The following is an 8,549-nucleotide window of genomic DNA, read 5'->3' as shown; positions in this document are numbered from 1 at the left end:
AGGGACAAAAACTGTACAAAAGGAAATTAAGCTTATACAAAAGCCTAAGTTACATTTTATTTTTTCTCATGAATGTTACCAAAATGAATGAAGCTTATACAAAAATTTATTGTTGCCTCCTGGAACTATCTTACTATGTTAGTTTTTGCTCCATAAGTTCAACCGCATTGGTATTCTTCTTTGCTTCATTCATTCATTGATAGCTATGTTCTTCTTTGTGTCTATCTCCTTCTCCACCACTCTTCTTCTCTCTATAGCAAATAGGTCCTACACTGTAAAAATTCAGTTCTTGTAAACAAAATCAGTAGATTTAAGACAAGTATTTGAAAATGTGAAACTTGTGATTCAACAAAATCTGCATAGAGAGACTTGAACCAAATTTTATGCCACCACATATAAGGAGAGACTTGAACACATTGACAATATTGCAGATAAAAAACATATAAAACTGCTTCATCTTAGGCAGAAGTGTCATACTAAGACAAAAGGCATATAAAGTAACCAAAATGAAATAGCACTAGAGTTTAAGCTATAATTTGAACTCCTAAATTCATATCATGAGAGAAATTGAAGTAGCATTATCACTTAGACTTTTCAGGGTACAAAACTGAGCATAAGTTATGACGTATCCATGCTTCATAGAGCATAACTGAGCAATATCCTTGTCTAACCAGTAACCAAAGCTGAGGATAAGTCATTAACTCATAACAGGGCATACCAAAACAGATGCAATTTCATACTCGTGTATTGGTTGCCAAGACAATTTGTATTCAGTAACCAAGGCAGTTAGTATTCAATAACCAATTAGTATGCATTTACATACCATATGTCCATATCAGATACAATTAGTTTCCAGTATGCTATTGTCCAAAATTGTATATCAGATACAATTTCAATTCCCACACAATTTCATATTATCCAAAGCAAGAAATGACAATGTAAACTATTATCCAGAGCAGGTAATGGGTAACTGTTTTACAAATTTTGACACAATGTGGAATTTTGGATGCGAACAAACAGAAACCAAGCATTTTAAGGCACCTGAATCTGAATAAACAACCTAACCGAAGAAACATGTATGCCTTCAAATTTAAAGTAAAAGTTGATATCAAATCGATAGTAAAAAAAAAGCATATGAAAGGGAATAAACCTGGATGGCATTGGGATCCTTAACATTATTAGGATCTCTTGAGAGATGAACGCTTGCACCAAGATATAAATCTGGCACCTCACTGATCTCGTCCTTATTGACTGGGTTTTCGAATGGACTGTCAACCTGATTTTAAGTTTCATCAACAGCCCTTATGTTAGACAACCCCCACGACGCATCTTGTGCATGACTCTCTTCATGAGCTGCACGAAGTAAATCAGTTTCAAACTCTTTAGAGTCATAGGAACAAGTTTGAAGTTTTGAACACATACAGGAATAAATTTGATAAACACATATTTACCTTCAAGTGGATATCTCCAGGTTAGCTTTGATATACATACAGGAATAAATTTGATAATCACACCAAAGTAATCAACAAGCCAAACACTTGTAATGAACAAAAATAATTGCCAAACACTTCAAAGTGGATCCCTCCATGTTAGTTTTCTTTGCATCTGCAGCAGTATTATAATAATCAATTTTCTAAATACTACGAGAAAGATGTCTGTTTCTAAATACTAGGAAAAAGACACTGGTTTGGTTCATATGCCTATGCATCTTTTACAAAAGAATGAGCTTGAAAGATGCAATACAAGAATACTTGTCAACATCTTTCACAAAACACAATACAAAGGCAATTTCCACCACCTATATATACCATGCTTCACATATATCGTGGGTTGAAAACAATCTGTTTCCAGTTCTATTTTCTCCCCAACCAAACATTCTCCAGAAATTAATAAAAGAAGAAAATTGAAATCCAGATTTATTGATCTTCACACCAAACCTGTACACTTTCATCATGCTCATAGAGTCATAGACTCAAGATCCAAACCAAAAAATTCATTTTTCTTTCGCTTAGATTCTCTAAACCACAAATGAAATAGAGTACAAAGCCTATAGATGAAGAAAAGGCAATTATCTATGAAACAAGAATACCTTCTGTTCTGGAACCAAACTTTGATTTGGCTAGGCTCAATGTTAGGGATAATTGGGTACTCCTTAATGAGCTGTTGGCGACTAATCGAACTGGGTTTGGGGAATTCATGATAAAGCCTCTCAAGGGCTTCAGCAACCTGCTCAGGTTTGTACCTCACATACTTGCCATTATCCATTACTCCTTTACCATCCGTGCAGGACATAGCCATTTTTCAATTATCATACCAATGACCAATGGAGAAAAACTGGACTAAGAATGAATCAGTAGCAGAAAAGTTAATTAAAATCATAATCCAATACCTTGGAAGTACGGTAAAACTTATAGGTTTTTGAAAGAAATTTCAACGAATTATGAACACCATTAAACAACAATCAAGTGATAAGAAGTGGACTATCTACAGCCATATATATAAAGATTAAATTGAAATCATAACAACAGTTTAAATATAATCCCAGAAATACACCTTCAATTGGGTGTATAAGTCTGAATTCATTAACTCATAGATGAAACGACTGAGTAATCAAAAAGTGGAACCTTGCTTCCAAGTAACCTCATAATTGAAAAGTAGTTTCAAAACTTAATAGCATGCATGTAAAGAAAGAAAATCAGATTTCGATAGCAAAGCTGCACATGATATAAACATCTATAATATATATGTAGCTTCGTTGCAGCAACCAAAACTTTGGAAGGAGAGCAAGACTACCAATATGGTTTCTCATGTGCACCTTAAAATTTCCAGCAATCAAAAATCAAGAGCTAGTTTTGTAACAATGTAAAAGACCAAGGAAAGTACATATCAATTAGCAATAGATTCTACTAGTTTGTAGGAATTACTTATCATTCAAGATTACTTATTGAAAAGCAAGAAGTAATGGTCGAGGATAGCAAACACTGGTCACTTTGGAAAAGCTGCAAACCTTGAGTATATAAAAGATCAAGAAGGGAATGAAGCTCCAACAAGAAGCATATGTAAAATGATTCTTCAGTCCTTGGACCTGTAGCCACCAAGAAACAAAATATAACAACAAAGCTACATAAACACAACACAATAAAATCCACAAACTAAATCAGCCCACTTGAAGACTACAATTATACCACACACCCATCAAAATTAAAAATGACAGCAGGATACTATAAACACTTGACAGCATAATCAGGTCTCTAACAATGCAAAAGTTGTTTCAGATTTCCCACCAACAATAACAATCAGTATGCTTTAGCAATTTTATTACTTCAACAGGCTGAAAATTTTAGAACCATAAAGAGCAGTAGAGCTAGGTTCGTAAGATTTGTTCCATCCAAGTACATAGAAAACTAGGTTGAGCAAGTAGTATGAGCTAAACTTGGATTGACCATGGTACACAAATCAAAGAGAAAAACGAATGGAATACATATGGCAAGAGAACCCATTTGAATGTGAGATATGAAATGAAAGACGAACCAATTTTTGAGCTTGATCTCCGGCCGACGGCCGACCCTTGTTTTGACGAGCAAGGAAGATGGTTTGGTTTGGTCTATAAGGAGTAAGAGCAGAAACAGCCGCCCATATCATCGTTCCTCCACAGTTCTTGATTTATTCTCTCCTACAGAACCACCAAGATTGAAATCATAGAACCACCAAATCATAAAAACAAAAATCATACCAAACCCAGAAAGCTCCTCTACCTATACCACAACTCCAACCACAAAATGGCCGGGTCACACTCAAACGGGCATTGAATCGGGTTCGACAAGAGAGGGAACTGAATTGAGATACCCAAAAAGAATAATTCCCGAATCCAAGTCAACCCAGTGGCCACCAAGTTCATCGAAGCTCAATTTGGCGGGTGACATCGAGATCAGAGAGAAAGAGAAAGAGGGGTTGTGGGGGAAAAGGGTTGGGGGAAATAGGGCTTTTCAATTAGAAAACAGATCTAGTAGAAGAATGGGGTAGCATAGTTGCTTATTCGTGCGACGGCATGTAGAGGCAGTGGCAAACTTTCATTATTTTGCGACGGCTATCCTTCGCTGAAGTAGAATCATAGTGTTTGGCTACCCCCATTGCAACGACGTATCAACTCGGTTGCAAATCTTGCGACGGCATAACTTTGCCGAAGGGAATTGCCAGTTTTTAGCGACAACAAAACCACGCCGTTGCAATCAAGCGAAGCCATTGGAATTCTTTTTTGTAGTGTGATACTATTTTTGGATATTGAGCTTTCAATGTTTATCTCCAATATATGATTATTATTTGAAAGGATGATTTATGTGAATTTCGACGAATTATTTTCCGAAGTGATTTTTCAGAATTAAATATCATATTTTTATTCATCAATTTTGAGATTTTGAAATATTATCGGAGATGAGATTTTTTTTTTCAATGAAATTATAGTTATCGATTGTTTTTCGCCTATTTGTTATGAATTTGAGAATATTTTGGCGTGCGGAGCCACGTCATTGGAATATATTTATTTTCTCTTGAGAAATGGGGAAGCCTTATGGATTTATGGATTTACTGATTTTCGATTATTTTTCCTCACCATACTGGGGTCGTTCTATAGTGTCTCCTCCTCACTTACTTTGTGTTTGTGAGTGGCAATCAAGGTGATTTATTCTCCTTTTCACGTGAGTGGTAGTCGAGGTTATTAGTTCTCCTCTTTACACAATCTATGTGTGAGTGGAAGTCGAGGGTAGAGCTTAAGGGGCTCCTTTACCCGTATGGTGATTTCTTCTTCCCCATATCATACTGTTACTTGACTAGTGAGGCTAGTCCATTTTCTCTTGACTAGCGGGGCTGGTATGTTTTCACAAGATTTTCAGTTTAAAGAAATACGTTTTATAAACGTTGCATGCATCGAGGCTTTATAAGTTTAAATATGTGGGAAAGTATTCAAGTTTGCTTCTTTTAAATTATCTTGATTATTTATTTTTGTCCACTCACACTAACGTGTTTTTCAATTACTTTGCCCTGGGCCCTTCGGTTTCAAATGCCCATTTTGCAAGCTAGATTAGTTGAGATCGGGCGTACATGGAGTTGAGGCATAACCAACAGCACAGCTCCCGTGTATCCATTTCACCCATGTTTTCCTTATTTATCTTTTATATTAGAATTGCTCTGATAACCTGTGGGATTAATGTTATTAGATTGAATTGTGTAGTGTGAATTGGAAAATGTTGTGATTTTGGGAGCTAGGTGGTTCCAGGAGAATAAGGATGGATGGTTTAGAAGTGTAAATGTCTTTCTACAGGTTTTGGGCAATCTATTTTTAGGGGAAGTTTCGCCAAATTTTTGGTAGAATTTCTTCTAAGGTGAGCCCCGCAGGGCCACTTTGGATTTCAAAGTGAAATTCGGGGTGGGTCCTGTCACATATAGCTAAAGAAACATCTTGAGTTGTCACTTAAACAAGCACTAATCAGCCTCACCAAGCAGAGACTCAATTGTGATATGAGAAGATAGAACGAACTGGTATGAACTTACGATAAAGCTGACAACTCAATCTATCATCCAAGCCCTAAACTGAAGCCGAAGCCCAAATCAAATTACCTCATTCTCACGCTCTTGCTTGAATAGCCATCAAAAGAAGAATAATTCGGATTAAAATTTTGGCGGCTGGATTTGTTCCTAGAATGAAGAGCCACCGACAAAAACACCATGGCCACTATATATGGTCGTCTCCCGGGCCATGAACTTGTATTTGTACTTGGAAGAAGTGAGGAAAGAGAGAAACCTAAGTCACTATTGTCCAACCCCCTTTTTTCTTCAGCTTCCCTTGCCTAGGGAGGTAGCACTGCTTCCATCCGAGTAGAGCCGGTTGAAGTCCGAATGGTGGTCCGATACCCCCCACAATGGAGAAATAAGTTGTCCTCTCTTCTCTGGTAACCCACCACTGCATATGTCGAAAAAGAGGGGGCGGGGAAGGAGGAACCAAAGGAGAAGAGAACTTTGTATTTTGGTAATTCTTTAGGGGTCATGTTTAACCTTGAATGTAATTAATAGATTCCACAGCCCAACTTAGACGACTAATGACTTCTCCGATGCGAGCTCCTACTCCTACTCGTCTTAGAAGTTTTAATCGACTTTGAATAACAGGAGGGCAGGTTAAGGCGGGCCTACTGGGCTTGGTTCTCTTGAGATTGAGTGAGGGAATCATAAAGGGGCTCATAAACCGGATAGGCGGGCTTTTGGGCACACAGAAAAAGGGAAGTGGACGGAGGAAGGAGAAAGAAAACTTATATCTGTCGTTAGCATTTTTCTTGTTACTCTTTTATTTGTCTTCGATTTCTCACATATTAAGAGAAGAAAGAAGCTCAGTTTCAAGTGGTACGTCAGCCTGTAGGTCCTCTGGTCCCTTTAGTCAATCTTCCATGATGATGACCTAGAATAAGAGGCAGTCCATTCGGTCACATCCGCCAGCAAGCGATTATTTATATTCTGCCCTTCTAGACCACCCGAAGAGATAAGTCTTTTGGTCTAGCCTATTTCTTCATCACCACCCGAGCAACTATCCAAAAAACCCTAATGTCAGGAAGTTACCAAGCGTGAATAGCCCAATCACGACTATCTAACCCGATGAGCTAATCAACAATGGTGAATCCAAGCGAATAGAGCTGTCTTGCACAACATGATAGAATACTTCATTGAAGAACCCAACCATCCTCTTATATCCGCTAAGTCGAAGTCGAACCTTGCTTCAATTGGATTTGATTCCGCATAGGAAAATACCACGGGAAGTTCTTCCCTCTTTCGGTAGTTTACTTGCTTACTTCCGGATCAATGTCACTAACCGCTTCTTAGCATTGGACTTCTCTAGAAAGTCTTAGTTTTGCCGTTGTCTAGCATACAATGAGTTATCTGATACGAAGAAAGTAGGGAAGACCACCTGAGCAATAGCGGCTTAAAGCGAAGCCTATCACGAGCAGCGTCGGTGAGCGGGGAGGAGCATCTCAAAGTATGGGGCAAAGGGTCAAGCGTTTTGGCTTCCCTTTGCCCCACACTTCAAAAACAGTACAAAAGTATGGATTAAGTATGAATAAGATCGAGAGGAGCCCGAGAGCCCCAAAACCAAGAAGGGAAACAGGAGCCTTTCGATTCACTCCCCATTCTCTCTTAAATAAAGCTCACCCTCAGGCCCGGGCAAAGTTGCGAGTTCATGAGAAAGTGAATGAACGAGCCATGTTCCTAAAAGAGGTGACCATCAAAGAGAGACTTCAGCGCGCATGGTCGTATAGTTCAACATGTAGTGGCGTAGGTATTGCGAGGCCCATGTCACTACAAAAAAGAATTCAATTAGCTTCACCAATTTGCGTTGGCGTGCAATTGCCGTCGCTAAATCCTACTCTTTTGCGACGACAAAACTTGACCGTCTCAATTGTGTAAAAGTTATGCAACCGAATTAATTTCCGTCACCACTTGTGGTCGCCAACCCCTACGGTTTACTTCGGCAAGAACTTGCCGTCGCAAGGGAATAACAATTGGCGACTGCAAAAAACTTGCCGTCGCGTTATCCTAATTAAATCTGCTCCCTGCCCTCTTTCGTCTTTCAGTTCTTTGAGCCCATAACTCCATCTCGATCTGATACCCCGATGATTACCCAGATCTCCTCCTCGTCTCCTCCTCTTTCCATCACCTCCTTGAGCTATTTTCCTCTCCAGATCTACCAAATTCAGCAGAATACAACCGACGCTATATGAGCCGATTTAGGTCAACTCCATCAAGTTTATCAGGAGATACCAACCAGTCGTTCCTCTCAATGTCCAAAACCTAATCTAATACATTTCACCTCACCCACCTGCAGCCCCAATCGGCTGCAACGATCCCGAGTTCACCTATCTCTTCAAGGTATCATCTTCACGCTTCTACCTCTAATATATGGCATTTTGTTTACAATTTGCGTTAACAAATTGCTAGGATTTGTAGCTCAAAATAGACATAGCTAGCTGCTCTTCATCAACTGGATTTTATTATTTTTACTTCTGATTTGTTTGGGTCACTGTGAATATCGATGCAGCGACGACAAATCACGTGGGCGGGAAGGTCGGAATCACTGACCAAACCAGGTATATCTGTGGTTTATATAAACCAAGGTATTCATGATATTATAACAAGGTATTTGTGGTTTATATCTGCTTCTGCAGGCTTTAGGTACTTCAAAGGTTGGTGGACCAATTCCCTCCTTTAAAAGCATTTCATTTTGTCCTTGACGACACTGATGAGGTATGGCATTGTAATCTCATATTTTGTTACTTTTGATCATTGTTTGTTGCCACTTGGAACCCATTCTTTCAGTAACAGTAAGAAAAGTTAGGGGATTCATTGATTTGTATAAAACTAAAACTAAATCACGAGAAATAGAGAGGGGACTATCTTCTTAGATGGCCCTATACGCATGTTCCTCGAACTTTCTTCCTCTGTTTTTCTCTCACTCGTTGATCTTCATATATAGAGGGCTCTTTGTTTGTTTGTTTGATTTGATTGTCAAT

The 8,549-nt window shown here is 38.6% G+C and overlaps 1 long non-coding RNA gene across 1 annotated transcript; it reads right to left on the bottom strand.

Annotated features, from left to right (window-relative positions):
* LOC112190542 lies at positions 1 to 1,269 on the bottom strand. The gene is made up of 2 exons (XR_002932449.2): positions 1,151 to 1,269; positions 1 to 272 (listed from the first exon to the last, which is right to left on the bottom strand). It is a non-coding gene; the product is annotated as an uncharacterized LOC112190542 (long non-coding RNA).
* Positions 1,270 to 8,549: the final 7,280 nt, after the last annotated feature.

Source organism: Rosa chinensis, chromosome 2 (assembly GCF_002994745.2).
Source record: "Rosa chinensis cultivar Old Blush chromosome 2, RchiOBHm-V2, whole genome shotgun sequence".
NCBI lineage: Eukaryota > Viridiplantae > Streptophyta > Magnoliopsida > Rosales > Rosaceae > Rosa > Rosa chinensis.
This window is presented reverse-complemented; position numbering and strand designations above follow the sequence as displayed.